The following is a 12,501-nucleotide window of genomic DNA, read 5'->3' as shown; positions in this document are numbered from 1 at the left end:
GATCAAATGAGAAATAGCCATGAGGTTTGAAATTTTTATCCCTTTTACTAGCCCTCTCCTCGTATCTTTGATTAACATATTTAAACCTTTAGCTACCAAAAGAAAGAGAAATTGGGACAATGAAAAACCTTGATAGAAGCCCAGTTATGTATGGAAAAAAGCATGAAGGTGTTCCATAAATTAAGAAAAAAAGGTTATTGATGAAGAGAATCCCATTATCCAGTCTATATACTCAAATTCGTGCCTAGTTGTGACAACGAGAGTTTGATATAGTCAATTCACCTTATCATAAGATTTAGAAAGGTCTAATTTTATCACAACCATTGAGAATTTTTGGGTCTTGATTGTATGTGATCCATCATTGGTTTTTCTCACAACATTGATGTGTATACATATTAAAAAGGAATCCAAAGTGCTCCTCTCCTCTCAGATTACACATAACAAGATTCCTTTCAATCAGTCAACAATTACTTTTGAAAATAATTTTTAACAAAGATTGCACAATGATATTGGTTTGAATTGTTCAAAGGTTTTGGGATTTTTTTCCTTTTGAAATTAGAGCTATAAAGTTAGATTTTATGGCTCCTAACACTTTCTTAGATTGTTTAGACTCATCGACCACTCCTAGTGGATCACTCTCTAAAATTGTCATAAAAACCAATGTAGAATTCAACATTCTAACCATCAATACCTACATTTTTGGCCTTTCTAAAAGAATATAATATCATTTTCCATGCTTCCCTTGTTTCTCCCTCCTTTGGGTCCTTATTTCTTTTATCATCTAGTAGTTCAGTAAATAGACTTATAATATTCACATTTTCCCAAATATTTTCTTTTCTAGGCTCTTTGAAAAGGTTAAATTTAGGTGATGTTTTCCCATGACAACTATAATCATGAATGGTAATACTCTAGAACCATATCACTTAACAATATCCAAAATAATGTTTACTATCATCTCACGGATTACATATATGTGAAAGAACTTTATGTTATCATCACCCTTAGTCAACCATACGTCTTCAATCTTCCCACTCTTTGTCAAGAAGAAACTCATTTTTCTTTCAAATTGTTTTAGGGTGAAGCATTCCTCCTTTGAGATGGACCCAACATTATTGTTTTCACACTGATATTTTATGCCCTCTTCCACTTTATTTAAATATATTTTATTTTTTTTATCCAATATCCTTGTCCATTCTATTTCTACCTCTTTCCCCCTTTTAGGTTATCTACATGTTGTTTCATGGACGAGACTCCAATATTACTATCAAAATGATTTTTGTTCCTTATTTTTAGCTGTTAAAATTGTTTCTCCTTTATCCATATATGATTAAACTTAAAGGTAGTAGGGGGTTGCCTTCTTGTCTATTTGCAAAAGTATTGGAAAATTATTAGATGAAGCCCCCATCCAATCTTTCATCCTAACAAATGATGTCAATATGCATTTATAAACCATAAACATATATAGCCTCTTTGAAATTCCATCCCTACCTTCTCTATCATTTTCCAAGTTGGAACTATTTCAATAGGCTCTAAATCTACTAGTTTATGAACTTCAAAGAAATGAGAAGAAAACCCTATGAGAGGATCATGCCTAGCCACATGCCCTTAAATATTCCTTTCATTGAGAGTTAGGTTAATCTCCTCCCCCCACCACACTAAAGATAAAATTTACACTTTCTAACATTCATGAATTTTCTAAACCATACCAAAAAGTATTCCTATCTCCATATGGCCCATACATGTTTATAATCTAGTACACTTTATTAAACTCCTTTAATTCTACTTCTATAAAAATACTTGCAATCAAAACATTGGATGATATAACATCTAGATTACTATTCCACCTAGATACTAAACCAACCAATAGGAATTCACTATTTACAAAGTAGAAATTCCAACCTTTTAAAAAAGAATACAAAAATCTACTACTTTTGAGCCAATGCACATGGTTTCTTGAATAAATAAAACATCATGATTATAATTTGCACATAGTCTTTTAGTGCTTTCTATTTAAGGGCACTCTCAACTCCTCTAGAAGTCAAAGATATATCCTCATCAACTCTCTTAGGTTTAAATAGCACTGGTTGCCTCCTTAAATATCTATGTAAACCTCCTAGATAATTAAGGAGTACATTCAAGTTCTTGGGAAATATACGCAACATAATGGCCATTTTTATGGAGTTGATGGTTTCCTATTGCACACTCTACCCATGATTTTACTGAAAGTAATGTTTCCAGATCCATGTGTGATCTTCATATCTAATAGGGTAGAACTAGGACTTAATGAGGGGTTTAAAAACCTCCCACTTTGGCATTGGGGAATCACCCTCCAACTTAAGCATTACCGTATGAATTTCCCACAGAGTTTGGCCATGGCCCTTTAATTTTTTTTATGGCAATGAAATGTTTTTTTCCTTCTCTTATGCTATGAACACTGAAATAAAATTATAAATATTGCAAGCATTGATTCAACTTAACAATGTCATTCTCATCTTAGTAGGGTTTGATGTCCACTTTCCATTCCACTTTAAATAGAGTTTGGGAAGAAGTGATGACATTGGAACTTAGTCTCTCTTTGTTTGTCTTTTTTTTTGACTCATTGTTGGGTTTTTTATATCTCCATATTTCCCATTAAAGTTGAATTTTGAGGTAAATCTACCAAACATTCTTGATGTTATAAAATTTATATACAACTATGAGGATGCGTGTTTTAAGAGATGTCAACGACTTATTCTTCTAGCTTTGAAAACATCCCCTCCAAATCACCTTGTGGATTTTTATTGTACTCATTTTCCATGGCTAGGTTTTATTTTTTTATGCCTTGTTGGATTGCATAACTTCCCATAGAAACCCCAATTAAAGTTCCATTGATACCAATATGATGTGTAAATTATTGAGGATATTTGGCTATAAGAATTTGTAATTTTAGATCTTACAATAATTTTCCTTCTCTTATTATGCAATGTTTTAATTTAGATTTCAAATTTAATATTACTATATTAGCACAAAAAATGCCAAAATAAACTAAAACTAAAACAAAAGAAGCTAAGTAACACACCATCCACAAAATGAACACAAGGTGTATCCTAGGAAAACCCAATATGAGAAAAATCCTAGGTGGGGAATATATCTTACTCTTTTGTTCTCAATTATGGAATGCAAATATAAATAAAGTGCACTCACTATGGAGTTTCCATGGATACTATTGCTTGAATCATTGCTACAAGATATTCTATTCCTATATTTTGCTTCAACATCCAACTCCTATATGCTCTTCTAAACCATGGAACAATAATTAATACCATGAGAATAAAACTCTTTCTTATCCTAGTAGTCCAATGATTAACATGCCTTAGTAATCGTCTAGGATTAGGGATAGGTTTTTTTCGTGTTTCGAATCCAAATCAGGCTTGGGGTTTTGGACTCTCTCAAATCTTATTGAAAGTCCACACATGTCTAGGTCCACATGTGTGAGTAATGGAGGTGGCTGTATTGTACACTCAATATCATTGTGGTTAATAGGATAAGTCAACTTGAAAAATACATAACTTCCTCATATAAACTCCAATTGGGGTGATCTTCACATTGTTCGAAATATCTTGATTTGTAAAATAATTTTGAATTAGTGACAAACTTTGTTTGCAATGTTTTGACCCCAAAAAGAGTTATTTAGGGTTTAAAATGGTTTCCAAAAGTTTTTTGACCCCATATCACCTATATCCATTTTTTCTTCCTAAAAATAATCAAAATAGATGACAAATTATATTATGATCTACTTCGTATCACACCTCCCAATTTAGGGAGGATTTTTACCCCTAGAATATTTTATTGAAGGATGTGAGGAAAATTTTCTTATACCTTCTTATTGGAGTACCATTTGGGCTTGCCTAAAAGTTTTCCTTCCAACCCAACTTGCTAGAGTACAATCTTCCTCAACCTAGTCGTTTTCAACTTGTTTTGAAAAATGGTATATTGACTCTATTCAAGATGTTGGTGCTAAGTCCTCTAGGAAAAGTGAGACTTGCTGAATAGTTTCTTGGTCCAACATGGAATTTCTTGATAATATGTCTACCAACTTATTGGTGCCCCCTTATTGTATTTTATGATTAGATGAAATTGATATAAAAAACCCACACTTGTAGTGTCTAGTTTGCTCAAACTTACTATGGGCTTGCAAATATTTGAGTGACTAGTGACTAGTGACTAGCAACTAGTGTGAGTGGTGGTCCCCTTTTTCATCAAGTAGTGGTTCCATTTCTTAATAGCATGAAGTGGAACATAGAGTTCGTTGTCATATGTAGGGTAGTTTAGGAATCTACCATAGAATATTTTAAATGATAAGATGCTAGCTTAACTCCCTACATCAAGAATTCTTCTATAGTATATCCATTTGTATCAATCTCTAATGTGAAATACTTCCCAAATTGGGAAATGCACGTGTTTGTGCTTGAATAGTCTTTCATTTCAACTTTCAAATGATTTTTGTTGATTCATTCCCTAATGGAAATTATTGATGATGGTTGTTATGGAAAGTACTGATGTAGTCACAACTAAAAAGGATGCTACAAAATTCCATAGGCACTACGATACCCCCACAATTCTCCTAGTCTTAGTGACATTAGTAAGAATTGGTCACTTGAGGATGACCTCCTTCTTCATGGGATATATCTTGAGTTCCCTTCTGCAAATCACATACTTGAATACACTAGTAACTATTGAGTAAATCAACACTTATTGAGGTTTGATAGTAGCTGATGCTTATTCAAGGTATTTAACACTTGAGATATGAGATATTATCTTTCCAATCAAATATTTAAGCCAATATATCATCTAAGTACACTATAATAAATCAATCTAGAAAGGGACACAATACATCCCTCATGAAAAACATAAATATAGTGGGTGCATTGCATAAACCTAAAGGAATTACCGACCATTCATATAATCCTTACCTTTTATTCAAGGTGGTAATCCACATGCATTGTTATTTTACTCACACTTGATGGCGTCTGAATTTGAGAGTCAACCTAGTGAAGTAATTGGCATGTTGCAAGAAATAACGTAAACAACCAATCATGGGTAGAGGGTATTGGTTCTTGACTTGGGGTGTGTTCTTTATAGGTCTATAGTAAAAAATTGTTCTCCAAGTTCCATCCGTATTTATTATAGTGGTATGTTACTTACAAGGTGAACCGAGTTTGATTGTTTGTATATTCCAATGTTTGGCAATTGGGAGTAAGGAAACAATTGTTTTTGATGCTCCAATTCCCTTTCAGGTAAAAACCAATTAAGATTTTATAACACCTCTATATTCCTACAAAATCTTGTCCATCTAATGTTTCTACTCTATAATACATACATATAGAAATGAATTTAATTTCATTGAATCATCTCCTCACTTATTCTCTCTTAAAAAGAGTAATATAAGCTTCCTACTAGAACTACTATATTTCTTGGCTTGGTTAGCACTTACTAGAGAAATACTAGATTTATCTTTGTTTGCATTGATGATTGAGGACTTTCCATCCTTGATTAAGATACATTAGTTTTCTCTCCCCATGAATATTGCATCCTCATGTATATGTAGGGGATTCCAAATACTAAAATACACACAACAAGTAGTACTATGTCTACCGCCACTTCATGAATATAGTTTGCACTTATTGCAACTTCAATTTTACATTTCTTAGTGACCTTTAGTTATACATCCTTATTTACCCGTCCCAATTAGATATGGATGAAGATTGTCATGAAATTCAAATCCAAGCTTTCTGACTAGATCTTCTACTATGAGGTTGGCTTGTGAACTAGAGTTAATTAGAGAATCTACCTTTCCTTCTTGGCCTAGATATCAATATGGAAAAAATTAGTTATATCCTATTCAACCTTGGATGGAGGCTACTTAGGTTCACCTCCTTCTGCAATGTAGTGTAGACAAAATTTTCATCTACGTCTTAGTTTCTCTCTACCTCGTTTCCAAATATTCTATGAGCATGTTCTTCTTCTTGGCATCCTTCATGTAGTTCTTTGGATTCAAATTTGGATGTGTCTTGTAACAATTATCTATGCGGATATAATAAATATAAAAAAGGTTATAATGGTTGTTTAGATCCTTTATTTGATGTGTTATGGCCGCTGTCTTATTATCCTTTTCTTTCCACTCCTTTCCCTCCTTGGAAACACGTTGGCGGTATTTATACTTATTCTTACCCATATTATCTAGACATTATGCTTGCACACATGCCTCATCAAATGTCTTAGGTTTAAATAGCATCATTTTCCTCCTTAAATGATTGCGTTGACCTCCCAAATACTTAAGGAGTACATCCAGGTTCTTGGATGATAAACTTAACATAATGGCGATTTTTCTAAACTTGATGGAACACACTTACACACTATACCCTTTATTTTATTGGGGGTAATGAAAATGGATCCATCAATCATCTTCACACCCAATAGAGGATAAATAGGACTTAATGAGTGTTTTAATCACATCCCACTTAATTATTGGGGGATTACCCTTTGACTTAAGCCTCTCCATGTGACTTTCCTAGGGATTTTGGGCATGTCCCTCTACCTTTAATGGGGAAAATGAAATTCTTTTCTCTTCTACTTTGTTATAAACATTAAAATAAAATTATAACCATGGCTTCCATTGATTCAATTTAACTACATCAATTTCACCTTAGTTGGGCCCCTTGATGTCCACTTTCACTTTCTTCTTGGGAACACATTATATTCTTTGCATGGTTAGCTCCACATGCTACATTTCACTAAGGGGTTGGTTAGGCCCTTGAATTTTTTTTCTTTTTGTATTATTTTTGATGTTTTTTTCCAAACACTTTTTTAGACCACCATAATGTAACTATTGTTAAGCAATCTAATCCAGGTTAACACACTATGGTTTTGGATTCCATGGAATCCTATATATTGTATTGTAATGGTGAAGTTAATATGGAGATAATTAAATTTCTGGCTCTAAACATTCATTGGTTTTTCCAATTAGGGGTTTCCAATGTAAATCCCTGAGTACTATGTGTGAATTATATTGTTTTCCTTTCCATTTTATCAATAATCTATATGCATCATTACACTATAAATGCTTAGAAATTACATTTCTATAGCTCTTTTTTGACTCCCTTATTGCGTATTTTTTATCTCCATTTTTTTTGTCCAACCTAGCTAGCTACCAAACTCCTTTATAGGTCCAAACTTGTTCTCTAGAGATTCTATGAGAATGGCCATATCATGAGAGATGTTAGTATCTTGTGATTCCAGATTTGAAAATTTCTCCTTTAACTGATCTCATGGATTATAATGGTACTCATTTTCCATGGCTAAAGTTTTTAGACTTCTTTATTGTGCCAATCCTTGGATACTGCAACTTCACACAAAAAAAACCAAGGAAATATGCTATGGTAGAAATATGATCTATAAAATATCATGGACATTCCATTGGAGCAATTTTTTACAAAAAAATCTTACAATATTCTATAGTCTCTTTTATTATGTTGTGCTTTACTTTAGATTTTAAATTTAGTATTACTATGTTATAGAAAAACAAATTAATATAAAACAAAATTAAAACAAAATAAGTTCAACACATGAGACAAACACAATATGTACCTTAGTAAAATTCATTATGAGAGAAACCAAGCTTGGAGGTGAGGCTCATGCTTTTGTTTTTTATTCTTAGTTATGGATTGAAAATGCAAAGAAACTACACTCGCTAAAGAGTTTCCATGGACATTGTGGCATAAATCAATGCTACAACATCTTATACTTCCTCTATTATGTTTTAATATCAGACTCCTAGATTCTCTACTCAACTATAGAATAATAAACAACATAATGATAATGGAACCCATTCCTATCTTAACTGCCTAATATTTAACAAGGCTTGTGTTAACGAGCCAAAATAAACCACTAACATAAAGGGGATATCCCCTACACAAAATCCCATTTATACTTTACACTATTTTGGATAGGAGCCCCATCCGGTATGTGGGCCCAAATGCCACCATGTTTGTTTGAACAAGGTTTTGGATGAGCAAGAGTAAAGAAATTTGATAAAACTTTTGACATAAAACAAGTTAGAACAATTTATGCAATACTTGTAGAACAATATATAGAGAATATATATGCAACTAAAGTAAAAGGACATGAATCTTAAATAAATATTGTAAGCAAAATTCAATTAAGATGCATGAATAGAAAGGAAATATATGTTATTAATTGTGAATTAGTTCTCAACTAACAATGATCATGAAAGCAAAATTCAATAAACAATCTCAATAAGTTGCGAGTCTCAAGTCAATGAAATAGTTCATTAATCATCAACACATGAATACCAATCACATACCATTCAATCACCACAAGATAAGTCTTACGATGCTCAACAATACATGAGTGAACTTGCTTGTCATGGCTCAAAGAGCTTCTCAAAATTAGCTGAAATATTCAATACACCATTGCACTAAGCATGCATGAGATCCAATAGTGGAAATAAAAACTATCACTTGATCTCTCAAAAGAATGTACTAGATTTACTCTACAAAGTGCTCAAAGAGTAAAAAAACTAAAGTCCCCCCTAACTAGCCATGAGGGTATATTTATACAAAAATGGGGTGACTTTTCACCTCCCAAGACATTTCGACTTCCCCCATGAATCTTCAACATCTAAATGACATTTAATTTCTAAATTCTATTATACTTTTAATTTCAAAATAACTTTATTTATAAATTACATGGAAATTAAAATACAAAATTTCTTTCATGGAAAAGGACTCAAAATGGCCATGTCAGGAGCCTCAAATTGCAACTCTTGTACCAAGTATGTGTACCATACCTTGTATTTAGAAGAAGAAAATATGATTTTTTTCGACATTTCTCTTTTGAATCTCATGTCACATTCGAGAGAATCTAGGAAAAAAATATTCATGTCTGTTTGTATCCGACTCAAGAGCATTCAAATTTTTGTATGCAATTTTTGCGGCTGCATAATATGTTGTGCAATTTCTACCTTAGTAGGTTCTAAGTTACCTTGAGCAACAACTTGCTTCATTTCATTTAACATTTCATGGATTTCCCACCAAACTTCTTCTTCAAGTATTATCACTCCTACTGCGCCAGTGGAGGGTCTTTTGTGCACCTTAATAAGGGATTCTGATATGATGTGTAACTTTTGATATGCATCTATTATTCGATTTACATCTCTAGTTAGATTGTTATTGATTGCATTAACAATCTACTTTCCGCCTTGTCCCTTTCCGTGCACATCCATATATGTGATCTACAGTCATGAAAACATGTTTTATCAACAATTCCCTACCCTTTAGTTCTCCTTGCATTTTTTTTAGAGTGGATCCATTGATTTATGGAGGATAATCATTTCACCATAAACCTAGTTCTTGTATTCTTCCAATATTTTAATTTCTTCTAAGATTTCTACCTTGAAATCTTCTTTGTGGAAACTTGTAATTGACATATTCTGTATTTCTGCACGTAATTTTTCAATCTCCTGTTGTGAAGTAGCCAAGTTATCTTTTAACTCATTTACTAAATGTTCCACATTTTTTTTGTAGGAGTGGAGAAGGCAGATCTAACAAAATCTATTGCTATGGGGTTTACTGTGGTTTCATCACTATGTGCCTTTTCATAGCAAATGATATTAACAACCATGCACTTTCACCTCTCTTAAGACATTCTATTCTTCAATTTATCAAATCTAAAACTTGAGAGATCTAATACTTGGTCTTCTTCTTCAAATTTGACTGCCATCTCTCCAAGTGGGAGGTGCCCACCAATGATAGGTGTTGGATGATAGACATTTAGATTAGGAAATATTATATATATATCTACTTCCTCTTGTTCTATCTCATTTATCCTGACATATTTTGCCTCTTTTTTTGCTAGCTCTCTAGTGATTCTTTCTTCTTCAAGTTTCCTAGGTAATTCTTCTTCTTCCTTCTTCTTTATTTATTCTTCTTCTTGTTTTCTCTTTCTTCTTTTTCCATTTTCCTCATTTCCTCCTCTTTTTTTCTATTAACTTCATCTTCCCTTTTCTTCCTCACAACCTTTGGCTTTCACTTTATTTTTTCCTCTCACTTATTCTTCTCTTATTTGTTTTTTTCAATTGGCTACCTCCTCCTTCAATTTCCTTTTAGCTTCTTCCTCCTTTTCTTTCATTTTTGCTTCTTATTGAACCTTTTGTTTCTTCAAATTTTGTTTCTTCGAAGCTTCTTTTTATTGCTTCCTCTTTAAGGTGTATTTCTTCCCTTATGTATCCATACTTTGCGAAGGTATTTCTTATTTTGTCTCTGGATCATTAGTAGGCTTAGTAGTGTTGGAATCACAATTTCCATTAAACAAAAACCTGCAGGTATTAGCAAATGGAAACATCAATAGAGTTAATGGATCCATGAGAAGTGGTTAAGCATATGTCACGAAACACACGAGGAGCGTTGGATTATCCAATGCCCAATAATCTCCCCCTGGCATGAATCAAGTGTGTTTCAAACTCAAGACCTTTGTCTCTGATACCACTTGTTGGAATCATAATTGTCATTACACCAAAACCTGTAGGTGTTAGTAAATGGATGCATCACCAAAGTTAATAGATCCTCAAGAGGCGGTTAAGCACATGTCATGAAACACATACAGAGCCCTGGATTTTCCAATTCCCAACAATTAGGGCTGATTCCTAGGGATGCCTTAACTTCTTTAGTAGAATTGAAGAAGTTTTTTTATTTTATATTCATCAACATCAATTCTCAGAGTATCCTGCAATAACATCCTTTCCCTGTTTGACATGCAAGGTGGCTCTGCATAAAAGAGATTTTGGTATATCGAGGAGATAAAATTATCAATAACGTTGTCATACATCCCTATATATACTGTGTCCCACAAGTGTTTATAGTAAATGTGAATGGGTGGGATATCTGTAGTAAAGGTCCACTTCCAACATATTGCCTCAATTTCGCATCTCGCACATATGACATCCAAGAAGTATGATGCCATATAGAATTATTGCTTCTCTACTCCAAAGACTTGGTTTTCTCTTTTAATATTAGTCTATAATGATGATACCAGGATGCCTGCTAAATTGAAAACAATTCCTTCTATGGTGCAAATTTACATCATGGGCACCCAATCATCCTCAAAGAACTCTGCATTTGGTCTCCCATAAATCATACAACACATGGCTTCCAACATTTGCTAGGATTCCTTGAGCATCTTAGTTCTGTAAATTCCATCAGTTCGATATTTAAACTTTTGAGGCTCCTGCCACCAAGATTAATGATGTCCTTAGTTGGTGTAGAGAAGCTACAACACCATTTTTCACTATGAACTAAACAATTGTCGAAGAATCTTGTAATATTAAAAAATAGTAGATGATGTGAATGCTGCTATTGTGACACCATGGACATCTTTTATTGTCATATCTTTCTCATTGGTTCGCTGAATGATCCACTCAGTAGTTTCACTGCGTGGAAGAATGGGGGGATGTGTTGCTACCTTGTGAAACCATGACTTATTGACATTAATATATACTTCACGGTCCCCTTCTTTCTTGGATACCTCTTTCCTAGAGAATGCTTGGTAGATTTCTGACTAAGTCATGGGTACTGATTTGTCTACATAACATGTAGTGTCTGCATAGATGGGCACTCCAACAAAGGGAATTTCCACAACCATTTTAACACTACTTTTTTCTATCCCCTTTCGACACCTTTTACTGATTGGTGGAGCCATGTCTCCTGTTGAAAAGGAGATGTTGAAACAATCAAGATAGACCATACTTGACATTACAAATATATTCATTGAAACACAAAATGTTAGGAAAAAACTACATATATCATTCACTAGTTATCATGTGGAGCAGACTGTGAAATTATAGTGCGATAAGCCTTAGTCACAAATTATAGAGATAAAATGCAATAAGGGAGAGAATATGTGATGGGAAGGCTTAGTTGTGAATTTCTAGATAAAGTTGCAATACAAGAAAAAGTTATTCACAAACTGTAGAGACAATATGTGATTAAGGAAAAACACACGACCAAATTTTTAGTCGTGATTTGCGAAGGTTGTTTGCAATGAGGGGAGAGACTAAATCACAATTTGTGACTAAGGGAAAGATTTGGTCACGAGGGAAGACTAAATCACGATCTCAAGGGGTAATACATGATAAGGGGAATGCACAATGCCATTAGCGAAAGAGAGGCTAAGTTCGGAAAATCAAGGATGTGAACACGTAGTTGTTGTAGGGAAAAAGGATGAAACAACGAGTTGATTAAAACACTACTGCTGTGCAAAGGAGGAAGTATTTTCAACAAAAAACTGGATAAGTATGTGCGAGGAGTTATTAAGCCATGAGATAAGAGCATGGGTAAAAGAGAAGGATTTGAGGGTATATATAAGTTAGGGTCAAGAAGATAAAAAATTGGTAAGGAAAATCAACTAGGGTAATTAAAGTGATTGAATATGAAACAATTAAATCAC

This window comes from Pinus tabuliformis, chromosome Q (genome assembly GCF_031772625.1).
Source record: "Pinus tabuliformis cultivar Carrire ecotype Pingquan chromosome Q, CPIR1, whole genome shotgun sequence".
Classification (NCBI taxonomy): Eukaryota; Viridiplantae; Streptophyta; class Pinopsida; order Pinales; family Pinaceae; genus Pinus; species Pinus tabuliformis.
Note: the sequence above shows the minus strand (reverse complement) of the source record.